The sequence below is a fragment of the Palaemon carinicauda genome, chromosome 26 (assembly GCF_036898095.1).
Source record: "Palaemon carinicauda isolate YSFRI2023 chromosome 26, ASM3689809v2, whole genome shotgun sequence".
Lineage (NCBI taxonomy): Eukaryota > Metazoa > Arthropoda > Malacostraca > Decapoda > Palaemonidae > Palaemon > Palaemon carinicauda.
In genome coordinates, this window is record NC_090750.1 from 11,411,275 (window position 1) to 11,418,442 (window position 7,168).

Genomic DNA, 7,168 nt, shown 5'->3' on the forward strand with positions numbered 1-7,168 from the left:
GAATGGGGGGAGGGGGAGAGACGTGTTTCGCTTTATTTTCCAATTTTTTCGGTACGGTTTATTTGAGAATTGAGATTTTTCCCTCGTTGAAGCATTATCCGCGGTGTCTATGTGAACTATTTTATATATTTGCTTATTCAACTTTTTTTTCCATTTGGAAGTTGTTATTGTCTATTAAGCTCTTTTATTTAGAGGGTGGTGGCAAGTGTTAAGTTGTTATCGCATTTAAAAGACTAAGAATTTAATATTTTTTGTATTTATTCCTTCACGATGTCTGATCTTAAAACATTAATCTCAAAACGCAAGGTAATCAGGAAGAAGGTTACGGATATTTATAATCGTATAGAGTCCATTTCGACTCTCAGTGCTGGGCAAAAAAATTCTGAAAGAAGTGTACTGCTAAGTCATAAAAGACTACTTATTGATCTGAATGATGAAATATTTTCCCTTAGAATTTCGGATGTGGAGTTCAGTGAGGATGCTAGGGAGTCAGAGATTGCAACCTGTATTGAATATTTTGATAGGATAGAATATTGTATTCCTCACCTAGAGGTGGCATCTGCACCTGGAACTGTTGAGGTTCCTAAAAGTCTTTTTAAATAACCAACAGCTCCATTACCAAAGTTCAGTAGTACGGATGGGGAGGATTTCATTAGGTTTATATCAGAGTTTGAAAGCCACTACCCAATCATTTAGTTACCCAGACAGGGATTTGTTACTTCTTTTGAGACAGCAGGTAGAGGGAAGGGCTAAAGTTTTGTTGAATTCGTTGGAAGCTGACAAACAGACTTACAAGGACGCCAAAGACTTGCTTAAGTTAGCCTTTGCCTCGGAAGTAGTTCGTAAAACTTCTACTATAAAAACATTGACGAGTTTAAGATAGGGGGAATCTGATGACCCTTTTAAGTTTATTTCCATTTTAAGAACAGTTGTTGAGTCTGTGAAGAATCTTAAAATGACTCCTGATGATTTTTATTCAATATTTCATGTGGATGGACTTAATGACAAGTTTAAGAGGGAATTGGTTCAGATTACTACAAAGACTTATCCTTCTGTTCAGGAGATAATGGACATTTTTTTATTGCCTGTGAGAGGTATGAGAATATCTTGAAAAGTGAAGTTTCTTTACGTACTCTTCAATCTAGTGTTAGACAGAAAACTACTAGTTTAGCTATCAAGACATTGCCTGAGGTTAGGAGGTTTTATTGTACACTTTGTGTAGAAAGTGAAAATAATCATTCTATATTTAAATGCAAACGTTATGACACTCCAGAAGCAAAGTTTCAGCGTTTGAAAATACTGAAAGGATGTTTTCGATGTGGGAATCTTAACCATATGAGTAGGCAATGTAGATTTGAATTTCTTCAAAAGTGCGTGAAATGTTCGGGGCTTCATTTTCACTCTCTGTGCTCAAAGTCTTCTGAAGTTAAGCTTCCGCCCCCTGAAGGAAAGCATAAAGAAGGTACTCCAATACATTCGGGTAGAGCTGATGTTAAGAGGGAAGCTTCCATTAATGAAGTGAATAGTAGTATTGCAGTTCTTCCCAGTATTGTCAATAAGACAGTACTCCCCTCCTTTTCATTTACTGTCCCTGGAGTGGATGGTATTTTTAGAGGTCTTAAGGATAGCTGTTCTCAGAGTTCCTTTGTTACAGAGAGCTTGCTTAATAAGTGTAGTTTGCCTGTTCTTGAACCTAGTGTAAAATTAACTGTTAATGGGTTTAATGGTTCTAAAGAATATATAAGCAGACTTATTCAACTTCCTATGAAGTTCGGCAATTGTATTCAAATGTTTCTGCACTTGTGGTTCCTAGCATTAATATAAAGTTAAATCTTCCAGGGTTAGGCAAGATAGTGGAATCGTTCGAGAATAAGGGATTCATATTGGCAGATAAGAAACTTTGTAAAGACAGTGACAGTATTGATAATGTTCAGGTTTTATTGGGATCTGATGCACATTACGCTTTAATGGGTAAAGATGTAGCCTTTGGTTGTAACCCCCCTTCAGTATACACTGAATCACAGCATGGTATTTTGCTAATGGGAAGCCTTGAAAATTTGAGCAAAAATATTAAATTTTTGGGTCTGCCTAATATTTGTAATGAGAGGTTAGAAGTAATTAATCCACTACGTTCAAGCAGGACTGATTTTTCCTCTTGCTCCCAAATTACTACCTGTTCTTTCTTATGTAAAATACAAATTGACCCTCTTTTGGATGATGAAGTGTGTGACCTACATTACAAGGAACTTGAGGTAGGCAGCAACATAGCAGTGTTAGATGATAAAGGTCAGATTGTAGAATTTAAATTGCTCAAGGCTACTGATGAAGTGCTTGAACACGAATGCCGCCGCTTTTTGAATCTGGACGCCAATAGTGCTGAAAGTATTATGTCAGAGACTAATCAGAAGTGGGTGAATTTTTGCGTTGAGTAATTTTTCAAGGGAAAAGGATGGAAGACTTATAGTTCCCCTCTTGTGGAATAGCAAAATTGCACATAGGATATCAACTAACGAAAATCTCTCAAGGTTGATACTAATGGCAAATCTTAAGAAATTACGGAAAAAGGATGGGCATTTGCAGTTAGTTGATCAGGTAATTAGGGATCAGTTAAAAGATGGAGTAATTGAGAAGATTTCAGACTTAGATTCATTTAAGGCAGATCATCCAAATTATTCATTTCTCCCACACATGGCTGTTTTTAGGCCTGAGAAAGAAACCACAAAGTGCCATATTGTGTTTTTTTCTAATCTCAAAGAAACTGTCAAAGTTAAGTGTGGTTTCTCTCATAATCAGTGTATAGATCCAGGACCAAACCTTAACCAGAAGCTGTCTTCAGCCTTCTTACACTTGAGGTTTGATAAGTTGTTATTAACGTATGATCTTAAGAAAGCTTTTAACATGTTGTCCTTGAACAATAATGATCAAGCTAGGTTGCTGTTTTTTTGGTTCAAAAATGTACAGAAGAACGATTACTCTCTTGTAGCCTACAAGAATGTTAGACTTAGTTTTGGTCTTCGTTGTAGTCCATTTTTACTCATGCTAGCTCTGTATTATATACTAGTGCACCAATATGAACCAGACCCACAGCTGAAGAACCTTAAGTTATTGTTGTACTCTCTATTTTATATGGACAATGGAGCTGTTGGTTCTGCTGATTCTCAGTATTTGAGTGGGCTTGTTCACAGTTGCCGTATATTTTCAACCCATATAAGTTTGAGATACAACAGTTAGTAACAAATGATGTTACCCTTCAGGCTGAAATTGATGCAAAGTTTGAAATCAATACTCCGGTTAAGAATAGCCTTTTTGGTATTGCATGGGATAGAGCTGATGATGTAATTTATACTAAGGAATTCTCGCTAAACCCAGATGCTGATACAAAACGTAAGGTTTTGCAGGACTATTGCCAGTAACTTTGATGTTTTTGGTTTTAATATTCCTGTCTTTAAGAGAAGTAGACTTTATATGCATAGACTTCAGTGCTCAAAGGAGCTGGCTTGGGATCAAGTACTATCCCCCAGTCTCCAAAGGGAATGGAGGAACATTTCCAGGCAGGTGAATGGTTCCCAGCCGGTGAAAGTCCAGAGGTTCATTGGGCAAAAGAAATGGAAAATTTAGACTGAAAGCATTCACAGATGCAAGTCGTGATTTTTATGGTACTGTGGTATACATTGAAGATATTGACTCGGGTGAGATTAGCTTTTTGCAGGCAAAGAACCGCTTGATCAATAAGTTGTTGAAAGGTAAGTCCGTTCCAGCACTGGAGTTGAATGCTATATCATTAGGGGTAGAAATCCTGATGGAGATTTATAGAGATCTGGCTGATCCTTCGTGTGTGAAGTCCATTGACATTGATGGCTTAGATTTGTACTGTGATTTCCAGTTGTGCTTTGCAGTGGCTGCAAGCATCAGAATGTACATACTCCAAAATGCAGAAGCATTCAGTATTTGTACAGAATAGGATAAGCAATATCAGGAAATTATGTGAAATTAAACCTGTCAGTTTCTTCTTTATAGCTGGAAAAGACAATCCAGCAGACTGTGTCACCCGATGCCTTTCTCCTAGACTTGTCTCTAAATCATTCTTTATTTCAGGTCCTGAGGTGGTGCCTGGCAATGAGTTTCTTTATTTCACAGTTCCTAGCTCAAACACTAATGCTCTTAGTATTTCTGTTGCTGAGCAGAGTGTGTTTCCAGGTGAACCTCTTCTTGAACATGAGAAATATTCTACTTTAGAAAAGCTTAAATTGATTTACAGGAGGGTAATGCTTTGTGTTGACCACTGGAAGAGGAAAGCGGGAGTTGAAGTAGAGAATTTGAATAATGTAAACTATTCTGCTTTGCTTTAAGGAAATTAATTCCAGAAGATCAACAGAAAACACTTTATGGAAATATTTTCTTACTTCAGACTCTCGAGTAAACTTTTGAAGGATATACCTCCACTTGTGAGCCAACTTAATGTGTTCATAGATTCAGATGGCATTTTAAGAGTAAAATCAAAGTTCAAGAAATGGTATGGACATAACAAACAGTTTCCTATATTGCTTTATCCCAAGAGTTATTTGACTAAACTAATTATAATGGATACACATGCCAAATTATTGCATGGTGGTTGCTATTTTGTCCTATCTGAGCTTCGTAAGTGCTTTTTCATTCCTAAAAATTTTTCTGTCATTAAGAATGCCATTAAACAATGTGTTTCATGCCACAGGTTAACACAAGAAGTGTGAGATTGAACCAGAACACTTATCGAGAATTTCGTTCTAGTCCCCCTGCTGTTCCATTTTCTAATATTTTTGTTGATTTCATTGGACCATTTAATGTTAAACAGGGAGCTGAAAAGATGAAGGTATGGATTTTGTGTTTCACCTGCACTTGGTCAAGGGCTATTAATTTGAAGATATGTCGAGATTTAAGTGTGAATGAGTATTTGAGAGCCTTTTCATTACATGTTTTTGAATATGGATTCCCGTAGCTTTGTGTTAGTGATCCAGGCTCGCAGTTGGTGGCAGGAGGTAACATAATCACTAGCTTCATCAATGATCCTGACACTAAATTGTATTTGGAGTCTAATGGCATTAAGCATGTAAAGTTTCAGCAATTCTTTAAAGGCCATAGTGAGCTAGGATCACTTGTAGAGTCTTGCGTAAAATTAGTGAAAAAACTTATTTTTTCAGCTATTAAAACTTGGGTACTTTCTTTGCCTGATTTTGAATATTTAGTGTGTAATGTTGTTCATTTAGCTAATAAGAGGCCAATAGCCTTTAAGGAATCTTTAAGGGAGACTGAGGCAGATTCTTGCCCAGAGCCCATAACTCCAGAAATGTTAGTCAAGGGGTATGAGCTGGTGTCGTTGAATATAATTCCAGATTTACAAGAGGTACCCGATGATCCTGAGTGGAAGATGAGTAGCAGCCCCACAGAAGTAATAAAGGATGAGTATGAAAAACTTCGTAAGGTTAGGTATAATCTTCTAGAAGCTTACCAGAACGAGTTTTTAAGTACCCTGGTAGCTCAGGCTGTGGACCGCAAGGACAAATATAGACCAGTTTGTCACCAGAAGTTGGCCATTGGTGATATAGTCCTCATCAAGAACCAAATACTAAAACCATTAATTTTCCATTGGAATTGTAAAGGGTATAGAGGAGAATGATTTGGGGGAAACTACTGGGGCTATTATACTTAAAGGGAAGACTCGTGAGTTGATTAAAAGACATGTCACTACGTTAATCCCTTATCTTAAGGTAGTTCCAGATGCATCCTACAATTCAGATAATGACGACAAACAGAGCTCCCGTAAATTGTCTATTAATGAGAGTTCACCCCAAAGGACTCTCAGGAAAGCTGCCATTAGGAGCAGAAATTTGACTCGACTTACGTTATAGTTATAAGGTATGATGCAAATTTCTAGTGGTGAGAAATTTGCATCCTGTGCCCTCCAGTGTACAAAAATAAATACAATTTATTTTTCTGTATAAATTTTTTTTTTTTCTAATTTCTCACGCAGTTTTGTGTGGACTTGAGTGGGGTAATTTTTTGTTATATGTTCTGTGTGCATGACTGTTTTTTGTAAAATGTCTTTACAGGCTTTTTGGAATGTAATTTTGAATTAATTTGCATAATGGCCTTCTCTGTTGTTGGGTGGTCTTAAGGACCAAGACAAGCAATAATTCTCGGGAACTAATCTTTGTTTTGGTTTCCGAGCTAACGTGTGACACGGCGGAGAAATGGTCGTCAGTGAATTCTGCTACTTCAACGGAGAGTGTAGCTTAAGGGGTTCACTGTCGCTTTTTACTTTTGGACACCGTGGGTACTGAGCTGCTATGAAGAGCGCTAAACAGACTTGTTGAGTGGAAGACATTTACTACAAATGGAACCTATCGACGTTTGTGCTTTCATTTTGAAAATGGCTCTTTGCTAAATACAGCTCACTCTCTCTCTCTCCCCATCTCTGGACTTTGCATCTTGCACGGAGCGCATGATTGATATAAAATCCTTCACTTAAGCCATACATGCTTCGCCCTTTAGCTAAGGTAAGGCCATTAGTGTCTTTTAGTTGAGGTTTCAGAAGTCCTGACGTGACCTAAAATAACAATAAAATAACTCTGTAAGGACAAGTTACGTAAAACTTTTCATGTATTATGCATCCGTAATAGTTTTGTTACTTTATTTTTTCTCGTACAGTTCTGCGAGTGCTAGTGTTACAGTTGGATTGTATCGATCAGTCTTAGCCCATTATACGGATGGTGTTGTTTCCGCTGGTAGGTTATTAATTAGTTACTGATATTATATGTCGATATTATTTATTTGAGAATATTTGACATTGTTGGTCTACCTGTAATTAGTTTCCTTTCCTCCTTGTTCATTGTAGGTGTGGTAGGCTTACCTGGGTACAGTAACGACCGGTAATTGTAACCTGACCAATTTATCCTCGATTGGTAATTAAGAATTTTTATGTATGCCCGTAGATTAAGCGATATAGTTTCATATTAACGTTTGTGCCTTCAGTGGTAATTTTTGTTTATAATGTAACTGTCTAAACTTACAGGATATGATGCAGAGTCGATAGCCGATAACAGAAAGGTCATTGAAACTAAAGAGGATATTGTTAATTCAATAGGATTGTTCGTATTTTATACTTTTTTATTAAAATACTGAATTGAGTTTT

At 37.0% G+C, this 7,168-nt stretch overlaps 2 long non-coding RNA genes across 3 annotated transcripts in view; both read left to right on the forward strand.

Moving 5' to 3' along the window:
- LOC137620121 (uncharacterized) overlaps positions 1–571 on the forward strand; it is a 1,603-nt gene extending 1,032 nt beyond the window's left edge. For both annotated transcript variants that reach the window (XR_011039985.1, XR_011039986.1), the window contains one exon: positions 1–571. This exon is cut by the window's left edge. This is a non-coding gene — a long non-coding RNA (uncharacterized lncRNA).
- Positions 572–5,640: 5,069 nt separating this feature from the next.
- On the forward strand, positions 5,641–7,163 carry LOC137620122 (uncharacterized). The gene is made up of 3 exons (XR_011039987.1): positions 5,641–6,761; positions 6,872–6,938; positions 7,049–7,163. It is a non-coding gene; the product is annotated as an uncharacterized lncRNA (long non-coding RNA).
- The last annotated feature ends 5 nt before the right edge of the window (positions 7,164–7,168 follow it).